We start from the raw sequence: 7,269 nt of genomic DNA, 5'->3' as shown, positions 1-7,269 counted from the left end.
TCTGTTTGTGTGTCTGTGCCCCTGGCACCTTGTACGATTTTAGTGTAATTTTCAGGGTGATAACTGATTTGTAAAAATTCGCTAGTCAGAGCTTGACATTTTACCCTAAATTTTATCGTTTTTTTTTTCTTTTTCCTTCACAACTGCATGCTTTCTATTGAATAAACCCCTTTAATAATCATTATAGGAGGGAGAAGTATCTATAGAAAATGGAACGTCACTCACCAAACGCAACTCAAAAGTAGGTAGAACTGGCCTCATCCTTTATTATTTATCATAATTTATATAACACCAACTTATTCCGCAGCTATTTATAATATTATATATTGTCACTTGTGTAAGAGGTCCCATTGCTTTATCCAGTAACAGACACGTGCAGTACGCTGGAGGCCACAATGGGTTAAATCCTGCTGTGTTTGTATGAGCTGCTGGCAGGGAACACCTGACTAGCGTGTGAGGGAAGATGCTGGGAGGGACTGAAGCCTCTTACCTGAGGTCAGGTAACCTGATTGAACATCCTCCCTGGGTGTGTCTCCATGACTGAGGTCAAAACAGCAACAGAAATGTCAGCTGTTCTACCCTCTGGAAGCATCTTCATCTGAGGATCGGCAAGCACCCCAAATTACAAGGTAACAGCATTCATAGATTCTTAAATCTCACAGTCAGAGAGTCAGAATCTCATCAGATGCAAAGTATTCGATTCAGCAATGTAATCTGCAGGATAAAGCAAGAGACGTCTATAGATCCCCGGTAACTGGTCTCACCTAGAGTATTGTGTTCAGTTCTATAGAGCAGATCCCAGGAGGACATAGAGAGGTAGTGATAGTACTTTATAGATCCCGGTAAGATCTCACCTAGAGTATTGTGTTCAGTTCTATAGAGCAGATCCCAGGAGGACATAGAGAGGTAGTGATAGTACTTTATAGATCCCCGGTAAGATCTCACCTAGAGTATTGTGTTCAGTTCTATAGAGCAGATCCCAGGAGGACATAGAGAGGTAGTGATAGTACTTTATAGATCCCGGTAAGATCTCACCTAGAGTATTGTGTTCAGTTCTATAGAGCAGATCCCAGGAGGACATAGAGAGGTAGTGATAGTACTTTATAGATCCCCGGTAAGATCTCACCTAGAGTATTGTGTTCAGTTCTATAGAGCAGATCCCAGGAGGACATAGAGAGGTAGTGATAGTACTTTATAGATCCCGGTAAGATCTCACCTAGAGTATTGTGTTCAGTTCTATAGAGCAGATCCCAGGAGGACATAGAGAGGTAGTGATAGTACTTTATAGATCCCTGGTAAGATCTCACCTAGAGTATTGTGTTCAGTTCTATAGAGCAGATCCCAGGAGGACATAGAGAGGTAGTGATAGTACTTTATAGATCCCGGTAAGATCTCACCTAGAGTATTGTGTGCAGTTCTATAGAGCAGATCCCAGGAGGACATAGAGAGGTAGTGATAGTACTTTATAGATCGCGGTAAGATCTCACCTAGAGTATTGTGTTCAGTTCTATAGAGCAGATCCCAGGAGGACATAGAGAGGTAGTGATAGTACTTTATAGATCCCGGTAAGATCTCACCTAGAGTATTGTGTTCAGTTCTATAGAGCAGATCCCAGGAGGACATAGAGAGGTAGTGATAGTACTTTATAGATCCCGGTAAGATCTCACCTAGAGTATTGTGTTCAGTTCTATAGAGCAGATCCCAGGAGGACATAGAGAGGTAGTGATAGTACTTTATAGATCGCGGTAAGATCTCACCTAGAGTATTGTGTTCAGTTCTATAGAGCAGATCCCAGGAGGACATAGAGAGGTAGTGATAGTACTTTATAGATCCCGGTAAGATCTCACCTAGAGTATTGTGTTCAGTTCTATAGAGCAGATCCCAGGAGGACATAGAGAGGTAGTGATAGTACTTTATAGATCCCTGGTAAGATCTCACCTAGAATATTGTGTGCAGTTCTATAGAGCAGATCCCAGGAGGACATAGAGAGGTAGTGATAGTACTTTATAGATCCCGGTAAGATCTCACCTAGAGTATTGTGTGCAGTTCTATAGAGCAGATCCCAGGAGGACATAGAGAGGTAGTGATAGTACTTTATAGATCCCCGGTAAGATCTCACCTAGAGTATTGTGTTCAGTTCTATAGAGCAGATCCCAGGAGGACATAGAGAGGTAGTGATAGTACTTTATAGATCCCGGTAAGATCTCACCTAGAGTATTGTGTTCAGTTCTATAGAGCAGATCCCAGGAGGACATAGAGAGGTAGTGATAGTACTTTATAGATCCCCGGTAAGATCTCACCTAGAGTATTGTGTTCAGTTCTATAGAGCAGATCCCAGGAGGACATAGAGAGGTAGTGATAGTACTTTATAGATCCCGGTAAGATCTCACCTAGAGTATTGTGTTCAGTTCTATAGAGCAGATCCCAGGAGGACATAGAGAGGTAGTGATAGTACTTTATAGATCCCTGGTAAGATCTCACCTAGAGTATTGTGTTCAGTTCTATAGAGCAGATCCCAGGAGGACATAGAGAGGTAGTGATAGTACTTTATAGATCCCGGTAAGATCTCACCTAGAGTATTGTGTGCAGTTCTATAGAGCAGATCCCAGGAGGACATAGAGAGGTAGTGATAGTACTTTATAGATCGCGGTAAGATCTCACCTAGAGTATTGTGTTCAGTTCTATAGAGCAGATCCCAGGAGGACATAGAGAGGTAGTGATAGTACTTTATAGATCCCGGTAAGATCTCACCTAGAGTATTGTGTTCAGTTCTATAGAGCAGATCCCAGGAGGACATAGAGAGGTAGTGATAGTACTTTATAGATCGCGGTAAGATCTCACCTAGAGTATTGTGTTCAGTTCTATAGAGCAGATCCCAGGAGGACATAGAGAGGTAGTGATAGTACTTTATAGATCCCGGTAAGATCTCACCTAGAGTATTGTGTTCAGTTCTATAGAGCAGATCCCAGGAGGACATAGAGAGGTAGTGATAGTACTTTATAGATCCCTGGTAAGATCTCACCTAGAATATTGTGTGCAGTTCTATAGAGCAGATCCCAGGAGGACATAGAGAGGTAGTGATAGTACTTTATAGATCCCGGTAAGATCTCACCTAGAGTATTGTGTGCAGTTCTATAGAGCAGATCCCAGGAGGACATAGAGAGGTAGTGATAGTACTTTATAGATCCCGGTAAGATCTCACCTAGAGTATTGTGTTCAGTTCTATAGAGCAGATCCCAGGAGGACATAGAGAGGTAGTGATAGTACTTTATAGATCCCTGGTAAGATCTCACCTAGAATATTGTGTGCAGTTCTATAGAGCAGATCCCAGGAGGACATAGAGAGGTAGTGATAGTACTTTATAGATCCCGGTAAGATCTCACCTAGAGTATTGTGTGCAGTTCTATAGAGCAGATCCCAGGAGGACATAGAGAGGTAGTGATAGTACTTTATAGATCCCGGTAAGATCTCACCTAGAGTATTGTGTGCAGTTCTATAGAGCAGATCCCAGGAAGACATAGAGAGGTAGTGATAGTACTTTATAGATCCCTGGTAAGATTTCACCTAGAGTATTGTATTCAGTTCTATAGAGCAGATCCCAGGAGGACATAGAGAGGTAGTGATAGTACTTTATAGATCCCGGTAAGATCTCACCTAGAGTATTGTGTTCAGTTCTATAGAGCAGATCCCAGGAGGACATAGAGAGGTAGGGATAGTACTTTATAGATCCCCGGTAAGGTCTCACCTAGAGTATTGTGTTCAGTTCTATAGAGCAGATCCCAGGAGGACATAGAGAGGTAGTGATAGTACTTTATAGATCCCCAGTAAGATCTCACCTAGAGTATTGTGTTCTATACCTGTTTGGAATGGAATGGTAAAACTATAAATAATAATACCCATGGATGTATAGGATGCTGCAGGCCACAGTCTTATTTTATGTAATTTTTTGTGTTTGATGGTAAATCACGTCTGGCACACAGCAATGTCATCATGTGCTCGAGGATAAGAGGCAAATAAATCACAAAAACATTTTTGTTAGAAGACGTCTCAGCTGCTGCTCAGGAATCTGCGTCGAACACCCAACTGTTGGTGTTTTGGATTGTACAGGAATGGGGTCTGTAGTGTTTACGTATTGGGCCCGTGGGATGTACGTTCTGTTAACACATCTTTAACTTCCTCGTCTCACCAACATGCAGTCACCCATCGCACTCTACGCTCTGTCTGCAATTTGTCGCATTATTAGTAAACACTGTGTATTTACTGAACGTGGGAGCAAACGCAGGTCACAGGACCAGAGCGCGGGATTAGGACAGTGTACACAACTATTGTATTTTACCGGATGCTTCCTATTGGACGGTGTGAGGTCACTTGGCCACGGGCAGCTGTTAAAGAAAACTTGCTGTCCGTGTATCATCAAAGGAAGTATAATGTGCTACAGTCACAGCGTGGCTATATAACCATTTAATTTTCAATCCACGCCAGTTTGGCGTTTAGCGAATAATCCTGAGAATTAGTGTGCCTTTGAATCAACAGATGTATAAATTCCAGGTGTTATAACAGACCTGCAATTAGGGCAATAAGTCCTAAGGGTTGTATCGTCCACATTGCTGCTATAACCAGGACAGAAATTCTATATAAATGAACCCGTCTGTAATTGGCATTAATTTACAAAAAAAAACTGCCAGGCTTGCTCTTACCTCCGGCTAACGGATCTAATTTTTCGGTTTAGCCCACCCAATTGTTGCGGGTTTAAGTCACTAACTGCCCTCTTCTGTCTGAGTTGCCGTCTGTGTATTTTACATGAAGTGACTTAAATCTTTAATATGTAATTGTCATTATTTCCTGACTGACCCCCTCCTGGGCCACACTGGGTTTATTTTTTTTATTTTTAGTTTCCTGTAATGTGTGCGCTCCTTACCCCCCAAACAGTCCCCCTTTTCTCTTGTATTAACTCGGCGCAGTGATGCACAATTCACCCCACAAAGCCAGTATTGCAGTCTCCTTCTTAGAACACTGAAACAAAATGCAAATATTTGTCGTCTCATGCAGACTAACTGTTACTCTGATGGGCTGATAAGACTCCTGGCAAGCTGCATGTGTAATGTTTATTTATGTCTATAAAATATCGCACCCGCTGGACAAGCTAACTTACATTGCAGGGAGTCTGACGTTATGGATTACAACTCTCATCAACCGCAGCTGGAACTCTGTACAGTATTCTGAGAGAGGGTGCTATCGGGTCACGTGGTTTATAGGGGGAAAGAGCCTTATTGTAAAATCAGAAACCTGATATAACTTTCCTTTGTCAGCATACAGATTGATTATGGTCACGTTTACGGCTGAAATTAGAAATCTGTCATCATTTTTCATTATTATTTAAGATAAACATTTTGTGTGTATTGTACCTTCACTGTGTGTAAATTGGCAATGAACTCACGTAAGTAAACACCTCCTTTCACTGAGTTTCTTGCCTTACCAATTCTCTCCATGGGGGAGGCCATCCTTGAGGCCTCTTTGGTCAGATGCACCAAGACCATGTGGGTAACGAACAGCTTGTTTGCATTCATGAATGTTGGAGTCATGTGGAAGAGTTGAGCTTCGAAAACATGCCGTCTTGGACAGGTTGACCTGCTCAAACTGTGCCTGGGGGATACTAGGTGCTTCCTACCCCAGAGGACTTTGGACAGCAAGCCTAGATCAGAACATACACTGGAAAGGGTTATTAAGTTATAAGAAATATATTTAAAAAAATATAAATATATTACACATACTATCTTTTATTTTTATTAGTAACAATAAATTGTGTCTGTTTCCCTTTAAGAACATTCTATTCTTTGATCTTGCCTTACCTGCTGTGCAGCTCATTCTGCTGGGGGCATTTTCTTACAGAAACTTTCTCCTGTTTTCTGGATCATTTATAAAACATATTACAGATACCACACATTGAGCAGCCAATCAGGAAAGGGAGGGGGGAGGCATTCTGGGTATTTTTACCTTTGGCATAAGATAATTAAAATGCTTCAAAACTGCTGAATTGGCGCTGACAGTACAGCTGGGGGGAATTCTGTCACTACCACAAAATATTGTTACCCACAAACCCTGCGCACGTAGTCAGCATTTAAAGCACTTAAATGGCACTGTGTCATCAGTGTTAAAGGGACAAAATAATCACCAAAACAAGCTTTGCTTAATGAATCAGTTTTTCTGTATAGATCATGTCCCTGTGATCTCACTGCTCAATTATCTGCCATTTAGGAGGTAAACCCCTTTGTTTATGCAGCCCTAGTCACACCTCCCTGCATGTGACTTACACCGCTTTCCTAAGCACTTCCTGTGAAGAGAGATCTAATGTTTGAACTTCCTTTGTTGCACATTCTGTTTATTTTAGAATTTCTTATCTCCTGTTCTGTTAATAGCATTCAAAATGCTGCAGGAGCCTCCTGTGTGTGATTACAGTTCTATTTACAGAGCAGGAGATATAAACGTAACAAGCACTATAACATCTGATTGAAAAGGAAACCCTTTTTGTTATATAGGTTCTGTCAGTTACAAGCAGGGAAGGTGTGGCCAGAGCTGCAAGGACAGAAACAAAAGTAATTTAACTCCTAAATGGCAGATAATTGAGTAGTGAGAGTGCAGGAGCAGATACACAAAAACGACGTTATTAAGCTAAAGTTGTTTTGGTGACTATAGTGTCCCTTTGAAACAACATTTTAGGCCTAATCCTGTAGTGAGAAGCAGCCTATTCCATAATTAAAATCTGATTTAATCCCTTCAACACCATGTAATGTTTGCTTTAAAAAAAAAAAATAAAGAGCATATTTTATTTTTTGAGTTATACCATAAACTATCCCCAAACAACTACTGCCATATCCAGACTGTTTACTCGACAAATACAAACTTTTAGGCAGGTGGACAGGGCATGAAAAGTGATCCCCATGTGGTAGGTTAAATGTAAATACTGCAGGAGGGACATCAATGTACGCATAAGGTTCCAACAGCCTACATCCAGAGTGTCCGTATTCAGGAGGACAGTCCCTATTTTGGGCCCAATCCCTCTGTCCCTCTATTCTCTCCCAACGTCCCTGTTTATTAGGAGCTCCATATTGATGGTGTGTCTGAGTGTAAAACAGAGCTCCACAGCAATAATACTCCCAGTAATGTGTCTGAGTGTATAACAGAGCTCCACAGCAATAATACTCCCAGTAATGTGTCTGAGTGTACAACAGAGCCCCACAGCAATAATACACCCAGTAATGTGCCTGAGTG

At 41.5% G+C, this 7,269-nt stretch overlaps 1 protein-coding gene across 1 annotated transcript in view; it reads left to right on the top strand.

The window, feature by feature from the left end:
- The first annotated feature begins 540 nt into the window (after positions 1-540).
- The window catches only part of LOC134572338 (uncharacterized), a 28,582-nt gene continuing 21,853 nt past the window's right edge, over positions 541-7,269 (top strand). The window contains exon 1 of the mRNA XM_063431240.1: positions 541-629. The gene's annotated coding sequence lies outside the window, so the exon portion shown is untranslated. The remainder of the gene's footprint in view (positions 630-7,269) is intronic.

The sequence above is a fragment of the Pelobates fuscus genome, chromosome 9 (assembly GCF_036172605.1).
Source record: "Pelobates fuscus isolate aPelFus1 chromosome 9, aPelFus1.pri, whole genome shotgun sequence".
NCBI classification, from domain to species: Eukaryota; Metazoa; Chordata; class Amphibia; order Anura; family Pelobatidae; genus Pelobates; species Pelobates fuscus.
The sequence above is the reverse complement of the archived record's forward strand: the minus strand, read 5'-3'. Positions and strand labels throughout refer to the sequence as shown.